This window comes from Ixodes scapularis, unplaced genomic scaffold (assembly GCF_016920785.2).
Source record: "Ixodes scapularis isolate PalLabHiFi unplaced genomic scaffold, ASM1692078v2 ptg000005l_1___fragment_1__unscaffolded, whole genome shotgun sequence".
Classification (NCBI taxonomy): Eukaryota; Metazoa; Arthropoda; class Arachnida; order Ixodida; family Ixodidae; genus Ixodes; species Ixodes scapularis.
This window is the reverse complement of record NW_024609885.1, coordinates 3,426,717-3,447,192: the sequence shown is the minus strand read 5'-3', so window position 1 is coordinate 3,447,192 and position 20,476 is coordinate 3,426,717. Positions and strand designations below refer to the sequence as shown.

Below are 20,476 nucleotides of genomic sequence, written 5' to 3'. Positions count from 1 at the left end.
AAGTGCAGCTTTTAGACGCCCGTTTCCGGGTTGAGCGGCGTCGGCATTGGCGTAAACGCGTGTTGCATTATGAGACCTTTCCCGTAATGACGTCACACTTGAAGTCTAGCTCAATTTAGCAGAAAGAATGTAACGGAAATTTTTCTGCTAAATTTAACGGGGAAATCGACATCACGTGGCCTCAACACCAATTAAGTTTCCCTGCTGAATTTAGCGGGAGAGTTTCGGTAAATTTCCCGCTGAATTTAAGAAGAATATTTCCCGGCTTTATTTAGCGGGTAAATTTTCGCTTAATTTAGGGGGAAATTGAGCGGAAATTTCCTGATTAATGGGAGGGAAGCAGGAGAGGAGGAGGAAAGGGTATGGAGGGGGAGCAGGGACATACCCTCCCCTCCCCTCCTCAAGAGCGGCGCTCTAATTTTACATTACAGAGAATTGTAAACGTCTTTCATATTTTTTTTGTTGATCTACACTATTGCCATCGCAACATTAGAATTGCTAATCTTGTGAAAAAATGTTCCTAATTTACCTTGCCATCAGTGACTTCAAACAGATGCGGCTCACTGACTGGAACAGCAGTGACTGCAGCAGCAGCAACTGTAGCAGCCTGCCCTCGTTCAGGCACTGTTAATATAAGCATCATTGATGAGAGACAGCTAAAAAACTGCACTTCGAACTGATCACCAAACCTATTCGAATCCAATTAGCATAAGCCTCAAACCTAAAGATTGGGATCTGTAAGTCGTGGAAATTAGACAAAAAAAATCAAAATGAAGTGTGAACAAAGCAGATGTTACATGACGTCTGACTTTAGCAGTAATATTTCATTTTTCCCACTGCATTGAATCGTTTTCACCCACAAGGCAGGGCAAGAATAGGACAGAGCGCTCCGTCTTATCCTGGTCTTCCTATTCTGATTTTGTACAATTTTACCTTATATACCTCTTATGCTGTTTTTGCACTCATCATATACAACGAATATTAACTAGCAGAGCTTTTAGCATTATCATAAAGTTGCGGTCTTGCAGCTGAAACGTGACCCCCCCTCGGCGGATGGGGGGGGGGGGGGGGGAGGCAGGCGGCGGGCGGGGCGACGGGCGGCTGCTGCACTGCCACTAAGCTTGCAGTATTGGGTGACGAAAATCTAGCTCTTTCCTTCGGAGCACAAGAGACAGAGATAACAATGAGTGTCCTTGTGATCCTATATGACTCTGACTTACCGACTACTATATCTGTTGTGATGTGTCCCAGCCTATTGTGGCATAAACTTCGTCACCCTTATTATAATGATCCGCCTTCCATCTGGCCCCCTTCATGCCCGTCACGAGAAATTAAGTAAACTAGTACCACTGTATACTGGAAACAAATTAATTTTCACGAAGACCTAATTTTCACGAATCGTCTACATTTTGCAAAAAATAGGTCTCACAAACTATTTGGCTAAAATGTGAACATACAGAAAGCTGTAGTGAGGTCCTTGCGGATTGCAAAAATGGGTACCAGTAATTATTCCAGCTCTTCAGCTTCAGTCGAATTCGCGAAAAATGTAGCCCACGAAAAATAAGTCATGTACAAATGCTTTGTTTTCCCTCAATTTGAAACTTGGCGATGACACAAGCATCAGTGGCCATGGCAGAGGGTTTTGTGGTGCTGGTTGGACCATTTTGCGTAAAAGCAAGTTTTGGAAACTTCGAAGTGGTCGAACTGGTCTTTTGGGGCTCCTCCCTTATCTTTCTGGAAATCTGTCTTATGCACCTTATGACCGGAGATTATGGCGAAGGTCCCCATGACCTGGAGATACAAGAAACAACCCCCATGGTTCGCCGAGCCTTTGGTACAACACTTCCTATGTGCACTGTGAAATCTAATGTTTGTGTGAATGTAATTTCTAAGCTTGACAAAGAGTCATACATGGTAGGGGCTCACTGAGCAAATGATAGCTCGATTTGCCCACCCTGTGGGGCCTGCTAAAGCGCATCACGGCACTTTTCGTGGTGTGCAGCCGCTAGCAGTTGTTAGTCACCCGGCACTTTATGTCTTTGATGTAGTCCTGGAGAAGGAGGCAGCCAGGTGGAGCCAGCATCGAGGTGTGGTCTGCGTACTGAACGAAAGAAAATCTATCATCCTGAGGCATGTCATTGACAAGAAACCGGTACTGTGGCACACTGGAGGGGACGTTCATCGTAGCTCAGTGCACACCTTGGTAAACAAATTGTGGGATTTTTCCCTTCAGTTAGTTTGGCAGCCACTTGAGAAGGACGCCATGAACGCTGGCGCCTGACATTTTATGTAGCAGGAGATCGATGTTGAGGGCATCGAACGCGTAACTGAGATGAAGCCGTAGAAAATCTTTCTTTTTGCGACTGCCAAGATTGTTGCTTACAAAATGACACGGGGTCGCCAGGACCGTCCCACAGCTGCGGGCGTGCCTAAAACTGTGCTGTGTCTGCAATAAGTATCCAGTGCTCTCTAAAAATCGAGGAACTGACTGTTCAGTATGCATCCTAATGTGCGGTAGATGATTAATGTTATTGAGGTTGGACGCTAATGCTTGACGTCACTTGTAGGCTTCTCTTTCCTTTCGTGAATAGGGGTGAGTAAGGCGTGTTGCCAGGTGGTAGGAACAGCTCCCTCATCGAAAATACTTTGAAGTAGACAGCTGAGGGAGGGATCAAACTGTACTGCGTTATCATCCTATAAAAGGCAGGTGCCACACCATCTGGACAAGGGCATTGTGATGGCTTGATCTTAGACACGGCTGTTCACAGTTCTTCCTTTGAAAAAATGATCCCCTTCACGCATGGTGCATCATTGTCAGATGGTGTGGGTGCGAAAGCAGAAGATTGTGACGACTCCGTGGTTCGTTGGTGTTGCAGACAGTGTTAAGGGCTGGGGGACAGCAAAGGAAGGTGGCCAACTCTGCTGTTTCTAGGAGAACCTTCTTGAGGCATCTTTCGTCTTCTTCAATGTCGGTTTCAAACCTAAGTTCCCTTTCAAAGCAAGCTGAAATATAAATATATGTTACAAAGTTTCGCAGGCACATACTGGAGTGTACACGTAACAATACTTCCCTACCTGAGAACCCAGTTTGATTTTTTTCTGGAAGCTAATTGGAAAGCCGAAATCCAGAATGGAGAATCTTGATTCAATTCTGGAAATGTCGGTTCCAGATTGGAGAATCTGGATTCGGTTCTGGAAACGTCAGTTCCTAATTGGAGAATTTGGATTTGGTTCTGGAAAAGTCAGTTCCAGAATGAAGAATCTGAATTCTGCTCTGGAAGTTTTCAGTTCCAGAATGAAGAATCTGAATTCTGCTCTGGAAGTTTTCAGTTCCAGAATGAAGTTAGTGGAACCATCACCTGAAAATTGATATCCAGTTACGCCATGTGATACATATTGTGGGAAAACAAATCCAGGAGGTGAAACTATAGTGGTCACATACTGGGTTTTTTTTAAAACCACCTAGGTATCTGGCTCTATACTTGGAACCTCCATTCAGGGATCTGTTCTGTTAACTTATCCCCAAAGCCAGTTTGTGCAAACTGAAATGAATATTGAAAACAAAATGTGGTTCCTAGAAACCTGAATGTATTGTAAAAGACCCACTTAGCAGAAATTCGCTGAAAAACCCTCAGGCATCCAGGTAAAACATTTCGCGAAACAAAAAATCTCGGATATGTATGTCGTTTATATTTTTTTAGTTGTTAGGCTGGCCCAACAAAGTGCAACCAGCTATGGAAATTTAAGTTATAGGTATTACATTTGGTGGCAGAGTTGCCTATTCTGTAAAACATATATACGAGTTTGTGGAAACTGGAAATAATATAGAACAAATGGAATTCCTGCCAACCAAAACTTACAGTATGCCTAGAATTGAAAATGCTCAGTCCAGCTAGTGGATAGTGAAATTGATATAGAGCTGTCTTAGCTAAATGTCGACACAGGTTTTTTAGTGGCATCACCTACTGCTATTATGTCTTGCTAAGACGAGCTAAAAAAGGCACGTTCTAGGCAGATTCATGACAACTTGAAGAATGCAGCTGGCCCATCAAGTGCAGAAGGCATTTTTAGAAGCATTGAAATGAAAAAAAGTAATTGTTTTTTATAATGAAGTCGCCAAACATTTCTACCTTATTGGAATTCGTTAACAGCAGTTAGCATCCTCTGCATCCGCTCTACATTTATTTCTATACTATGATTGATCTCAGAAAAAAAATATTACTAGAACCCCCAAGACACCGAAAGGCCATTAGACACTACATAAATTTAAACCAACTTGCACAAATGCTTACTTCAAGTAATAACCTCAAAGGGCAACTCCACCCCAGAAATACATTGCTATACATTCTAATGTGCACGCTCTATTTAATATTTGTGTTTGAAAGCTCACTAGACAAGCATCAGTAACTATCTTGCTGTTCAGTTTTACGTGTGCCAGTTTAAGATTTTCACAAGTACTTGTAGGTGTTAAGAGACAAATCATCGAATGACAGTACAGTAATTAAGAGAGCCAAGAACTTATAACCCTCATACATAACCTATAGTTACTAAAACAATTAACTAGTCAAAATTAACACAGAAGTATGAAAAAAAAATCAATCAAATCATATGTGAAATGCTATTAACAAAAGCCTATTTTGTGGTCCACGAATACAGAAGGTTTTTGAAGCTATTCAATTATGATGCAATGTAGACAGAATAACGAAAGGTCTAAGTCTATTTCAGTCTTTTCAACTTGCATTATAATAACAAAAGAGTGATTTTCTCATTTGCCTGCTTGCAGTTAAAAACAAGCCTACCCTACTGCTACCCCTAGAAGCTTCACACATTTTTGTCAGAAAGGTTAGGGAAAGACACATTAGGAGGCTGAGACATGGAATTGATTTACTCAAACAATAGCCATCTTCCACAGGTCGATAATCAAATTAGCTCGACTAGTCTCAGAAGAGCAAATCAAGCACACGAAGTATAACAAATTGTAAACAAAGAAAATCACTTATGAATGTAGAGTTACCTGAAGGAACACCTTAGGAGCAAAACAAGAAGTCTGAAGATGTGAAAGGCACAATCTCGATAGATTTCCCTTGTTGACACAAAGGCAAAACAGGGACAAATTATCACAGGATGTTTGTTTTGAATATTTCAACTCCTAGGGAACAGTCACTTTACTTCGGCACACCTGGTTACATTACATCAATCGCGCTCAAGAAGGTTTGACAGATCACAGACATAGCATGCTGAGGGCTTCCTGAAAGTGAGAAAAAGGCATGGTGCCTTCAGCTGCTGTGGTTTAACAGCCTGCAAGTTCACGTGAGAAAGAAAACAAAGCCTGATGTGCTGCGGGAAAGCACCTGCCAAGTGATGACAACTACCCTGCACAGAAGTGTTACCTCACCTTTCAAAGGCAACACTCTCAAAATGGTGAAATCGCACATATCCTTTATTTGAATGACCTAGGAGTCTGTCTTTTTACTCCTGGCATAGTTTCGGCTGTGACAAATCTGCCCTTTCCATGCGAAGTGCTTGTACTCTGTAGCCTGATCAAAGGCGGCCCCAGATCCAGCGGAAAGACAACTCTGTTCCTCTTTGCTCAAGGATGCCTTCGAAGAGGAACCGAGCAGGCACACTTCGTTTGCATACTTGAAGTTTTGGTGTTTAGTGTATCCCAGAATATCACAGCACATCACTTTGACGCTGTCACTTAGAAGCGAGGACACCAAAGTTTGATCCCAACTGCTGATACTTCACTACCCTTTCCGGAAGAGCATTTGATCCTTTCACCAGCTTCACAAGCTGCCCGTTACCGCTTTCAAATTCAAAAGCAGAATGGCCCCACAATGGCCCCAGTTGCTGCACTGCTTCCGCTAGGTGGAGTAACTGGTGCAGGCTGAACGTCATTGCTGGAGCTCCATACAGCCTCCCTGTCATGCCCACAAAGGTCCAGAGGAGTTTCTCTGAAAGCACAATATGACATTATTAAAGCTGGCCCGAAGCAGGACACAAAGAAACCGAAGGGGGAGAACTCGCGTGCAACATCAATGGATGCTGGAGTTACGGTGTCCCTCAAAAGTGCATGGACGGCCTCCACCAGCTTCTTTATGTACGGCCAGTATTGGTCCAGAAGGACCCTGTACATGCAGGGAAGCGAGTGGTACCGCAGCCAGTGGCGCCATTCGGAAGCCTTCCAGAATAGGCGTGTGCTCAGTGCCCTTGGGAGTCTCGTGGAGCTGTGTGGTGGCTTGATTTCAGCCAGCTGGCTGTTGATGACAGCAATAGAGGCAGTGTTTCCTGTAAATAAACAGATCAAATGTTACTAAATAAATGAAAGCATTTGCCAGTCTGTTTTTGAAAACTGGGGCAGAATCTTTGGCAATTTAGTATGAAACAATTGGCTTAGATAAATTATCCCTCTTAAAAAGAGTGCAAATTCTATGTGCCATTACTCCGATAAAACATACGCTTGGTTTTCTAATACAAACGTCTAGCTTTATGGTCGAATCCACCCAATATGTAAGTGAAATCAGTGCATACTGCCTGCTAAAGATGACAGAAAGTGCAGCAACAAAGAAAATAGTTTAGACGAGACATAGCACGAAATGCCTTGCGTGGTTTAGCTCCCCAGTTTTGCCCATGCTCTTTTCCCGGTTTATCTTTCTACGTTACACAATCCAGCTGAATTCTTCGTTTTATTGCTCAGTGCAGTCAGTCTGCAGAAGTCTTACGAGGCTTAGCCTCCACAATTCATTGAGCTCTTTTGCGAACTAATAAGCTAGTTAAAGTACCTAGAAGCCACACTGACAGATGTAATGATCTGGTTCCAACCGGCTTGGTGTCCTGTACTGTACTGTTGTAAAATCTCTAGAATTGCATAGCGAACTGACATAATGCCTCCTCTCCTTTTTCCTTCCTTGTGCTAAAAGTTATTTAAAGATTGTACAACATGTTTCGAAATTGGCACCCTGGATTAGAAAGGATGAAACAGGAGATTCTCCTGATGTTCACTTCCAAAGTCTCTTGTTTAAGCTACCGTGATATACTGGGCATGCACCATTGTCGCATAACTGCCTACCCCATATCACACTTTTGAACCGTTTGAAAAGTAAGCAAAGAACATGCAAAGGACTCCCATTAAACAAAAGGGCAGAAGTCATTTCCAACGAGAAAGGAAATACCAGTGATGCTGATATACTTTTTAGTAAGCTGGTCTCCTCCACCTCTTCCATGTGACAGGGCTATATAACACTGGACGCAAATGTCACCACATGATGTGAGAAGAGCCTTGAGGAACTGACAGAATGCACTGAAAGAATAAAACACGTAAAGGACAAACACAGACACACACAGTTCTTTCAATGAGCAGCGAACATTTATGAGATGCCCATTACGCTACGACCTTGAACGACAAAGAATTGAAAGAAAACGAAAATATTCAAAATTTAATATAAAACCAATTTACTCACAAACTTTAAAAATACCAAATTAAAATGATAGCAAAAAAAATATAGGGAAAAACTTAAGGAAATTTCGTGAAAAAGGGGGAAAGGAAGAAAAAAAAGAAAGGAAATTAATGACGAAAATAATCCTGGAAAATGGGAACAAGAGGGACAAAGGACAAACACAAATCTCCAAACACAGCTAGGTTCTTGTCCAGCTCGCTTGTACCTTTACATTAACTGCATTATAATCAGGAAATTAACCCCTGAAAAGGGGGGAAAATAAATAAGAAAAGAAAGGAAAAGACAAAATTAATTGATCACAACAAGCTTTTTACGATAATTTTTACGCTAGAAATTCCAGCTTTTTTGACGACAAAGCCAAAGATGTCCCAGAGACATTGCTCACGGCATATCTGACCTTAAACGCTTCTATTGTTTCGGGCCCACATTTATCTATGTGTGAACTTAGCTAAGTGGTGTTTTCAAAGTGTGGGGTGCAATCGTGGCAGGTACGGGCATGCAGAACTATTGGGTGGAACGAGTCCGATGATGCCTTGGTAACATCTAAATGGTGTTCCCTAAAGCGAGCATTTAGGCATCTTCCGATGGCCGATGTATTCGCCTTCGCAGCTCAATGGACTCGAATCAAGTTCAATTTCAAGTTTTATTCGCCTCAAATACGTTCGTTCAAACGTATTACATGAGGGGGGGTAGAAAAATACAAACAAATGCAATGATATAATGGAAATAAAAGAACTAACTAAGGTTAAAAATTAACAACAAACAAAAACTAAAAACAAACTATACAGAATTCAGAACAAAGTTTACAGAAACCGGGCACAACAGAACTGGGGACTCAGTGCACAATTTATAGGAAACACAAGCAGACATGGCGCTGAAAACATAGTACCAAAGCCAAAAATTTTTTGCGGAATATTTTTTATCATTCTATTCAGTGACTATGTCGTTTGGGAGAGAATTCCTATTTTTAATGGACAGAGCAAGAGGAGAGTATTTGTATCTATTAGTGCGACCAAATATAGGTGCAATTTTCAAGGAATGATCATGACGCAAAGAAATGTATGAGACAGACTTACAGTGAGTGAGCATAAATGATTGCATGTTGTAATAAAAGTTATGAAAAAGAGTAAGGCGAGCGACTGTCCGACGTGATTCAAGAGAAGTTAAATTAGAAAGAACCAAGTCTAAGTGGGAGACACTGGTTTTCGTACTGTAGTTTCGATAAATGATTCCAATGGGTCTTTTTTTATTTTTAAGGCCTTTTGCAAGGCGTTTTGTTCGGCCACGCTACCCATGCATTTGCGACCTCGCTGCACCAGGATAGAAAAGTGCGTTCATTTCGCGCGTGTGGGGAAAGGGGAGGGGGTCAAAGTTTTGACTTCCCAGTTGGGGGTGGGTTTAATATGCAAGTGAAAAAAAAGTCGAAATTTTGGAAGCCGACTTGGGGGGTGCGTTCATTACGCGAGTGCGTTCATTGTGCGAGTAAATACATACCTTACTCATAACTGTTGCAAAGCATGACCTGATGCACACCTCCGCTCTCTTTATATAAACATTGCCCTCGTACTCCACTGAGGTTGAGTGGAGGTAAACATCCAGGAGATCCAGGAACTGACACGTGCCGTGTTTGTGGATAACGTTGTTCATACTGAAATGTTTTTGGTTGACAAACTTTATTACGAGAACGGGAACGACGCCAGGCACATAGCTGTTTTGTGGTGTAAGGCTAGCTGAGTCGCACGTGTGGGTATCAACGCCGATTTGTGAGAAACTGCGAAGTGGGCACCACCAACCATAGTTTTCTAAATACATAACAGATCCTTTTTTCCCTTTTATTTTGCAAAAAGAAAGTTTATGCGAATTTTAAGAGTTCAGAGTCCACAGATTCGGCGATACCTTGCTGGCTGAACAACTTGATGGCTTGATCGAGTGGTTTCGGGTATGCGGGACTACTGGGCAGGACATTGGTGAGGTTGGTCGTTGAACGTGAGTTGGTAGTAGTCCTCAGGGATCGCGTTGTTGTTTCAAGCGAATGGTCAGATGGGGAATCGATTTCTTCTGTAATGCCCCCCCCCCCTCCCCTCCCCCGTCTTCCGCTCTGATTAGGTATGATCGTGGCTGTTGTCCGACTTGGACCACAATTCCGGGCTCCCATTTGTGGTTTCGACGGAAATAGACTCTCTCGCCTTGACTCAGAGGACGTAGTGGTTTGCTGTGTGCGTCACCATGTCGGTGCTGACACTTTTGACGGAACTGAAGGCGTGCTTGAACCTCCCTGATGTTGTAGTGCTGCTCAAGTTAACGCGGAGCAGCTGGCTTGAGGGTTGTGATCCTGCGGCCCATTAGCAGTTCCAATGGGGACAGGAGCTGATCCATCGGTGTGTCCCTAAGCTCCATAAGGACAAGAGACAGGTCGTTGCCTTCCTTCGGTGCCTTGGTCAAGCTGTTTTCATTCTTTGAACTGACCTCTCTGCAAGTTCATTCGACTGTGGGTAATCAGGAGAACTTGGATTATTTGTCATGTCCAAGCACTTGAGATACCCTTTGAATGCTTCAGAGTTGAATGGCAGGCCGTTGTCACAGACCCCTTCTAGAATGCCGAATCAAGCAAACTCCTTTTTGAGGGTTGCGATCCTTTGATAGCAGAGGTGTCCCCCTTTTGCTCTATCACAATGTACTTGCTAAAGTAGTCCACTACAAGTAGGTAGGTGACACTGTGGAGATGGAAGAAGTCATTGGTGACGATTTGCCATGGTTGTGTTGGAGACCGTCTGTCTCCCAGGGGCTCCCGTTGGTTCGACCGCTGGTGTTGCTGGCAGAGTTGGCCGTTGGAGACCATTCTTCTGCCAGCACCCGTTCTCCGAAACAATGCCGCGGAGCGGGGCGTTTTCTGCATGGGTCTTTGCAGAAAAAAAAGGCACTCTTATGAACTGATGTGCGGGCAAAGCTAACGCATTTCTTTCTCAGAGCGGGGAGGTTCAGTTGAGAGCATATCTCCCTAGCCTCAGACCTTAAAGACCCTGAAGGTCTTTCCTTGAGTAAAGCAGTTCTTTTTTCGAGTGCAGCTTCCACCTTTTCCTCTTAGATGTCCTCGTTCATAACAACGAAAACTACCATCTTTTCTTACTCTAGCAGCTTTAGCTGGGCGTTGCGGAGCTCCTCTACTGTTGAGTATACATATGACTTGCCTGGAGGAGGCAGGTGGGCACAAACGGAATGCACAGCTGTCCCTACGAAGTTCTGACGATCCTTTTCAGGGTTACTTGCTGCTACCTTGTAAACGGATGTCAGTTGGTCTACCCTCGATGCTGGAAGGTCTAGGGCGAACTTCGGCCCGTGAGACAGAAGTCCCACCGTGTCCGGGGAAAGCTGTTTGTCCAAAAGTACAACAGGGGGTTTCAGTTGAAGTCCGAAGCCTTCTGGCAAGACTTGCGTACCTCCCCAGGATTTTTACCCCTGCGGCCTCCAAGAGCCCGACTGCAGAACTCCTGAGGAAGAGGAACGAGGGTCTGTGGCGTAAAACGTATCGAGGAGTGCTGTCGTGGCCGGGGAGAGTCATTCTCATGAGTCGAAGTTCCTGGGATATCTCTATTCTTGAAATCTGCATGATCCTGTAGCTTGACAACCAAGTATGGGAGTGGAATCCCAGCACAAAGTCCACGGAGGCTTGGGCCACGTTTTTTCGCAAGCAAAGCCCCAGGGAGCGTAGACGGAGCCGCAGAAAGTTAATTATTGAGATGTAGCTGACGGCTTGAAAGAAGTTGCGGGGATTGAACACAGGCTGACGGGCGGACGTACTGAGTCAGGACATGAAGCTCACACAACTTGAATTAAAATTTAGGGAGCTTGTTTATAGAGACAAACACAGAAAGAATAAACCCAAAGAGGTCAGAAACACAGACAAGTACATATCTTTCTTTTTTAAAGTTATTATATGGTTTTCCTCTTATCTTTTATCACGGAGACAGTATAGACCTTTGCAGAAACAGCTCGCTGGCCGCCGCCATTTTGCGACTCGAGTGACCCCTATTAGCCAAAAATTTCTGCCACCCGCCTGAGCTGTGGAAACCCGATCAGCGCGACTCCCCACCTGCATCGTGTGTTCGGAGTTTGCCGGCTTTCCTTCTAAGTGTTTACTCTATTTGCCTGTTCAGGATGCTTGCGTGTTTTTGTAATCTTCCACTGTGAGAACTTGGGAATACCAGGACTTATAGCCTTCTGGACCTTCGCAAGAAACGAGCGAAGAGAACGGGCGAAGAAAGCGAACGTCAAGCAGCCCGCGACGCAGGCCGTTCGACGTTCTTCGAGGATTATTTCCGTTGAGATAATCTCCGAAAAGCCTTCCCGGATATGTTCCCGGTCTTGGCGAGAAGTAGCTGATAGGGTCCGGGGAATGGGAACTAAATAGACACGTTCGTTCATTCGCACTAGTGCTGTGTATAAAAAACATCACTCTTCAAAACGTACCCCAAGACAAGCCGGATTCCGTGCGATCGTCGTGAAGTGACTGTCGTCGACACTGTATTTTGGATATGCTGTGTTATTTGAGACCTTTCTCAAATCATGTCCGGATAACGCGGCACCGTGGGGTACGCGTACAATATATGTTGTTCGATTTATGAGACTCGTTGAATTTCATATAGTGAGGGGGCAATACCCATGCAGTTCGGCTATCCTCTGGTGTGGTCAAATATATTAGGCAGTTAAGGTTGACACGGCTGAGTGTATAGTGCCGTTATAATCGCCACAGAACACAAAAGAAAAAATAAAGTGAGGCGATTTTGCCGCCACCAGCATTCAAAATTGCTCCTACGCAGGCTGCCACAGCCTACTGACGAGAAAACCCACAGCTCAGCGCAGTCGGGCAACACTAACGTACAGTCTCAAAACCAGGGATGCGCGCTGGAAATCGCTTCGTTCGAGACTGCCGCTGGAAAGGTCTATATCGAGGTCAGGGGGAGTAAACCTTGTGCGGTTTTTGATCTGGTCTGGAAACTTCAGGGAAGTGTTCTGGGTCTCTTTTTATTTTCGATATTTATAAACGATCTACTCAATGACGTTTCAGTTCAAATCAAACTTTTTGAAGACAATTGTGTGGTTCATAATAAAATGAAAACAAAAGATGATCAGATCAAATTAAACCGTAATTTACAAAAAAAGAAAAAAAAAAGAAAATAGGCATTGGTGCGACAAATGACGAATCGTGGGGTTTCCACACCATATCAAAAATCATTATTTATGTCTATAACTAAAACAAAAAATCTGCTGGCCTATAATTATGACATGAATGGTTCTGAGCTTTAAGAGTTAAAGAATTTAAGTACCTAGATGTAGTATTTAATCTTGACTTAAGATGGAATACCCATATAAACAACGTGTGCATCAAAGCTAAAAAAGCACTGTGGGGCGACAGACGCAACTTTGCTGAAGCGACTCCTGAATGCAAATATGCTCCAAAAGCCAGGGTAGTCATAACGGAATAAGTTTACAGTGGCTTAACACAACAATAAAAAATTAACAACAACACAGACGTTTCGCCACCTATCCGGGTGGCATCATCAGTGTGAACTGGCCCGGTGGTTGGGAGAGTCAAAACCAGTCGACTCTAATCTACAAGTCCCCGTAAACGTCCGGTGGGGGGCCCCGGTTCGTCTTGCACGCCTCGGGGTCTCGGCAGATAAACCACGACTCCACGAACTTCCTCGGGCCTAGCCTCTGCTCACGAGCAGCATTGTCCAAGTCAAACGTATGCGCAGTCGTCCAGCTGTGGTCAACAAGCTCAGACTTGCTTCTCGTGGCATGCGTGGCCTTCACCACATCCCTTCTGTGTTCCTCAAGTCGGAATGTACCACCACCTCTCAAGCTGAGGGGCAACATTCCGACGTAGTCTCCTGCCGAAAAGTTATACAATGCTTGCGGCGGAGAGGCATCAGAGTTACTGCGAGTTGGGTAATTAAAAATAGAGATCACTACATCAAGCGCGGGGTGGTACATATCCTCAGGCACCATTGGCATTTCACTCCAAGTCACACGTACACCGTTCGTATTTGAAAAACATAAATCTAAAGCATTGCCTTGCTTATTAAGAACATTGTTGAGCCGCTTCAGATCCAAAAAAGAAGAGAAGTCTAAAAGATGGTTGCATTTCTCCTTTCAATAAAAGTTATCAGTCAAAACGTTGCACGCCTGTAGCTCGTTGAGTTTTTCTAACCCAACCAGACAACGCTGAAAATCACCAGGTGGCTTTTCTGGGGGGAGATAGAACAGACCAATAAGAACACGTTCTCTCTTTGCATACTCAATTTCGACGAACAAGCTCTCAGGAAAGTTTTCTAAATCTTGACGCCTCCTTGAGCTGTCGACCGCGACCAACACACCGCCTCCCGCTCCAGCTCCTTGAAACAAGTCACGGTCGTGCCGGTACACAACAAAACCAGGCGGAAAGTAATCGGAGGACCCGATGTTAGGACGCAACCAAATTTCCGTTAGACAGAAGATTGCATAATTAGACACTGTAACGTTACAAAAAAAAGCAATCGGCTTTTGTGCGTAAGCCGCGGACGTTTTGATATAATAAATCTATGCCAGGCATCACTTGTCAGCGGTTGTGGGATGTCCCTCTGAAGCGTGGAGCATGTCTCTCTGAAGGGTTCCTCTGAAAGGTTTAAAAAGGCTGGATTTAGGCCACACAGCTGGATCAGCAAGTTTCTCAAAATCCTCCGCAGCCGCGGCCACATGAAAGGAGCCGTAAGTGTCGAAACGGGTCTTTAGGTGACGGCACTCCACTTTGTCGATTCCAACGGAGGACAGGCGCGAAGAGTCGTCCTTGCAGATAATATCCGGCGCCAGCTTCGTAACAAACAGCGCTCTCAGACTCGTTGACGGCGAAACAACGCACAGCTTGTTGGTCTTGAATGCCCCGGTCAAATAATAATAAATGTAATAATAATAATAGTAATACTAATAATAGTAATTAGACGAGCCATACACGAAAAATATGTATTTTTAGCTCACCGTTTGGACAAAGTCTACAATGCTGTCCGAATGTACTTCTATGTTGCATTCAAGTGCCGTTTGATGGTTCTGCTACCGAGGACCCTCCTCCCTCAAGGCACGGGAGAAGAGGACGCCAAAGCGGTGTTTGCAAGCCGACGGGAGGCTAAATATGTTTAGTATATAGAGACATGGGCCGCCTTTCCTTTGGGGAAGGATCTCTACGATGTCGTGCTCCACGTCGACTCCGCCAAGATTTTTGTACGAAGCGGTTAGATGTCTACGAGTGAGGATGGCGGTATTGGGTTCCTCGTTGTCAGGAGTTTGGAAGGCTCTATAGATGGCTAGTTTGACCGCGCGGCGGGTTTTCTGAATCAATATGATATCGGGGGGAGTTTGGAGGGACTGGAGGCAGTGTTAAAGATAGCCACGCTTCAGTCGGAAGCTGTGGTAATTCCATTGCCAGATAGTGGTTTGGTGCCTACTGAGGCGTGGCGGGCGTGGGAGAGGTGAAGCCATATTGAGGGATGCACTGTTAGAGGTAGGGTATGGATGGTGGGGGTGGTGGAGGAGTTTAGGACCCCAACTGGGATGAGATGTTGGTGAGTTGGTTTATTTGACTGGTGAGTTGGGCCAATCTGGAGGAGTACTTTGAGACAGCGTTTTCTATCGCCGTACAACGGCTGTAACGTTTTGCTCTAAGGTTTGCAGTCTGGCACTGAAAATGCGAGACATTTCGGTCATTGACGCTGAGTCGGTGTAATTTGTCTACGATTTTGAGGCCATAGTATTGATTACTCTACGCTTGACAGACTGGGCGGTGCTGTCAGGTGAGGATATGGCAACTGCAACGGGTAGTGGGGGAGGAGTAGGAGTGGGCGCTGGAGGGGTAGGAGTTGGCGCTGGAGGGGTAACCTTTCTGTTTAAGGAGGGGTCGTAAGTCTGCATTTTCCTTCTAAACGGCAGTGATTTATTGTGTGAGGGTTTGGACCTTTTGCCGTAGAGTTTGGACCTTTTGCCGTAGGGTTTGGACCTTTTGCCGTAGAGAGGGGCGGTGATGAGAGACATCCGACGGGCAAGGAGAATAGCCGGGTCGTGATTGCAGTCGATTAGGTATTGGCTGATGTTCTCCGGTGGACCGTAATCTGGCACATTAAAGATGATTCCGCGTGAGATCTTCGCAGGATTTGCCATATATGTGGCCAGAAAATAGTTCTCTTCGCCCTTCAGAGGGGGTGCTGAGTAGTATAGGTTTGAATGGCATTGATTCGAATTTTATCATCGCGTGCCACGTTGTAATTGGTCTGGGCAGTGTTAAAGACGAAGTCTTGCAGCTTGCCTGTGCTCATCGAGCTTAGGTTGAGGCCACCACGTGCACGGATGATGATCTTGTAGTAGTCAGGGAGTCTTGCGAGCTGCGGCGGGCGCGTCTTGAAGCCAGGCCTTGGCGAGCTGCGGAAAACCGGACGCCAAACGCGCCTCGCCGCTCGACTTGGTCGTTTACGTCGCCATCCGTTGTTTACCCTTGCAAGTTTTTTAGCCCTATGTTTTGCAGAAAGGGAGCTACGCTTTGTAATTTTACAAAAACCAACCTGTGAAATATACCTTTGACACAAAGTTCAGATTGCTATGTGCAGGCGCCAATTTTTATGGCCCATTTTAGATCGAGCCTGGTTATTTCAGTCACCCTATACTTACTGCCAGGTTGGATCACATTGGCATCTTATTAGCCTTCCTTTTCTTCACTTGGCTTTTACTAGTATGCTTTCACAAAAGTAGCAGTGAGGTCCTCGGTCGACTTCGGCGCGAACCTTAGGATGAGAGAAAATGGCAAAATGGCCCGTTTCCCGCCTTTCATGTACTTTATGTACCCGTAGATCATTGTGAACACTACGAATTAGTTTTTAACCTCTAGGTGGTAGTGGAACGACTGGTTGGCAAGAAGCTATCGAAGGAACAAGCGAAAGTGAGAAACCAGAGCAGCCAAGGCGAGCAATGCTGGCGACACGCACGGAGTGACAGCGGATTGGATCTCGGATTGGATTGAAAGTGTCAAAGACAGTTGGTTGTAAATTAGAACGGAGCAGTAACTTGTTACCAGTATAGGGTTGTTGCACAATACCATGGTTCAATGCTGCTACCTCTTCGTGGATCTGATCAAAACCCACTGGAATCCATGTTGGAGGCATTCATTGCTGTTATCCTATGTTTTGTGTCCTTTGGGGCCTTGTCTGCATGGTACTTTGTGCACCCACTCGAGGTTGAAGACAGTCAGTTGCTCTGTGATTGTTTTAGCCGTAAAACTTGGTGTCAACGGAGCCACGGCCAGCAATATTGTTTTTTCTAGAATTCCGGAAATCATTAGGAACCAGGACAAGGCGACGCTCGAGCAATCGGTTTGCCGACATTATGAATGGCTCCCAACGGACACGCCGGCACAACCTCAACCAGGCGGGTAAAGACAGCAGTAGAACACGGCAAGTCCTGGGCGCTAACATCTCCAGTCCCGAGAGAAAGAGCGAAAAAAGGCAGAGAAATAAAGCAAACAAAAAGTTAGGCGTGTTCGTTTTGCCGCGACAAGTTGAAGTTGCTCGAGCACTTGTCAGGTTTATTTAAATTTATCACTGCGCGACTCCTGTGTTCTTCTGCAAAGACAGAAAATAACAAGGTAAAGACTTTACTGGTGATGTTTGGCTGCATCTTGGTGCATATAAAGGCCTCGGCAGCGATAGGGCTCATCGAAATCGCGAACTGGGACCGCCGATCTCCGCTTCTATGTTCCGCCATTTCGAAGCGGCCAAACGCAGGGGACCTTTCGTTTCGGATTATTATGTTAACTCTACACTCTTAAAAAAAAATAATTAAAAAAGGAATGGACGGGTGTTGACTGTACTCTTTTTGGAGAGAATCCGGGTTATCGCAAGCTATACTCTCTCTAGGGACCAGGAATATGAAAAATACATGCAAATATGTATCAAAATACAAATACAAAAATACTTCGTCAAAAATGTATTTAATTACGAGTCTAATTACATTTAAAAAAATTGCGGTGGCTTAGCTCGGCTATGCCAGGATATACGCAGCGTGAGCTTAGGCGCATAAAATGAGAGGTGCTATCAAGCAGCTCCGGTGCAGCGTCAGACTTGGCTACTGCGCAACGGATTCACATAGCTGGGCACGCGGCGCCGCCAGTGCGTCTGCCGTGGCTGTGACGTCACTCCTCTTGAATGCGAAGACTGGCGAGGCGAGCGCGGTGGCGGTGGATCCCGCGGCGACTTGGCCTCCGCCCCGCCAGCTGTGCGCCGTGCGACGTCACTGCTCCTCGCACTTGCGCAGCACGGAGCATGGCTCATTATGCCAGCCACGCGAAACTGCTCAATTTCGGCCAGTGTAGCTCACGCTACAAAAAGCATTTAAATACAAGATACAAATACAACCAAATGTATTTGTTCTCTTCCAAATACTTTTCTAAATACATTCCTCAAAATTTGCGAGAGCGACTTCAGGGCACCTGCAACGGGTTTCTACGTATCTCTACGCACACTCTGGAGTAAGTTTGCGAGGCTCTAGTAACGTAATAGAAATATATTCACAAAAAATGTAATCAGCTTGGACGTAATAGGTGAAAAAGTACAGAGCCTCAAGCAGCTTTTTTTGTCGATTACATGTTGGTATATACCAACAAAGAACCGAGACGACCAAGACACGGAGCACTAGCTAAAGAATTTTTTATTGTTGCAACTCGCACCAGTTAACGAAAATCTGGACGACACGCGCATTTAGAATGTTCCAGGCAAAATTATGGATGGAAATCAGGCTGGAAAGCATCACAAGTTGTCACAGGCGCTTATTTAGCCAGTCTGCCTGTGAACGTCGATTTCATCACTATTCTTGCCCTGGACTAGCACCGTAATCACAAAGTCACTAAACGCTTGTGCTTGATTAAGAGACACTGCATTCGGTGCAGAACGTAGTTTTCTTTCTGCTCTGGACAGTGCCAATAAATTTGAGGGATGTATTTTCGCCCACAAAATTGTATTTAATTACAATTGTATTTGAAATACCCACCTTTTAGTATTTAAATACACACGTCAAATGCATTACCCAATTTGTAATTAAATAGAAATTCAAAATACACAAAGTATTTGAAATACATATTTCAATTACTTGTATTTGAAATACCGCCTATCCCTGCTAGGGATAGGTAATCGTTACCTTTCCACGACTAGTGTATGTTTTACTCTCCCATACGAGTGCTCACTTAACTTTTCTATAGTCACACAAATGGTTTTGCAAGAGTCAGGACTGTCTACAGGTTTTGAATTTCAGAGTTTGGTGCATTATTTTAACTGCCCTTTTTTGCTCCTAAATACAATTGTTTAAGCGACAACCAGTCTGTCGTATGTAAGAAAAAGTGTTGCCTGAACTCTGTACTAAAGAGTTAAGCACGCTCTCCAGGAAGAGTTATTGTAACCTTAGAAGTGGTGCCTGCACTCCGTATTAAAAAGTTTAGTGTGCTCTATAGCAAGAATTAATATTACATAACAGCAAACTTAGCAGTTTATATGATCCCTTCCTGGAGACTGCTTTACTCTTTCATACAGAGTTAGGCAACACTCGAAGTGGGGATTTAATTACTCGCACTAAAGAATTTTGTAGAGTAAGTACAACCCCATTTGGAAGTGTTGCCTAAACTCAGTATTAAACAGTTAAGCACACTTTCCAGGAAGGGTTCACACGAACTCTGCTCAAGTATAGTGTTATGTGCTGAGTGTAAAATCACCCAGTAAAAAGTAACGTAAATGCCTGCTAACAGAATTAGGGGAAGGGAAGTGTACAATTGGCTCCTTGTTAGTCAAACGTTTGCTGAAACAAAAAAAACTCTACTGGCAAGTGGCATTTTTAGCCTGTTGAAGTGCGACCACTGTACTTTTATTTTTGCAGCTGTTGTATCAAATTTCAATACCTCCCTTGATTTCTCTGTAATGTGGAATAGTACTTCTGTCCTTATTATGGGAGCTGCTACATACAACTTGAGACAACTCAAGCACTTTGCAATGAACAGTAGCCCTAAAATCTAAAAGCAGCTATGTATATGTTCACAAGGGGAGGGTTGCATTGGAAATGTGGAAGTGCAGCTGAAAAAGGACATAAAAGAGGGAGCATGAGCCTGTTCGGAGGCCATAGGTTTTCATGAAAAGTCAGCATAGAAAGGATAAAAAAAGTAGAATAGAGCTCAATAAGCCAACACTTTAATGTTAGGACATGGGAAAAAAAGGCAAAAATGGCACACATATTCCCTCTGGTGAACAAGTTTCTTACTTTGTGATGAGATCCAAAGCCAAGGCAGACTTTATATCGTACTTCAAATCAATGAAGTGCCCAATCCGTCCGTCACCTCAAATAAGTGGTTCTCCAACACCGCAGTTAAGGCCTTTGAGTCCTCTTTGTCAATTCGCATCAGCGGATAGGTCAATCTGTCGTGTCGGTCCTCCTGTGAAGAATGAATGCTTAAATGTAGACTCAGCAGTATGAGAAGGGAGGAAGCAACTCACTAAGTGTAGAAGGGTATGCACTTGGGCTAGTTGGTGATCCATATTTCCGAGGGAAAAAGCGCCAAAAACAATGAACAAGTAGAAGTGTTGTTGGTTTCTGTTACTTTTCCATTGTTTTTAGTCTTTTACCCTCGGATATATAGCTCGCTAAGTGCCCTTAGTTAATAGGAGTGCATTCATTTGTAAGACAAGAGACCATTTGCGAAAATCCCAGGAGCCATTCACAGGATACGTTCCAATAGTTGTCTGGTACTTGTTTTCTTGCCGATTAAACGAGAGTCCGAATCGAACACTTAGGCAGCACTCACTGCTGGCTCACTCAGCCGCAACTACCCACGACTGTTTGTATCCCCTCTGATATGAACATCTAAGAGAAAAATGAACCACATCTCTCTTTTTTTCCTTTGTATGCAGTGGCAGCCATAAGGGGTTGCATTTATTTATGGCAGGGAATCCCCAAGTTTGCATACC

General features: G+C 44.4%; 1 pseudogene; it reads right to left on the bottom strand.

The window, feature by feature from the left end:
- Positions 1–4,724: 4,724 nt before the first annotated feature.
- Positions 4,725–5,967, bottom strand: LOC120847492 (annotated as a pseudogene).
- Between the last annotated feature and the right edge of the window lie 14,509 nt (positions 5,968–20,476).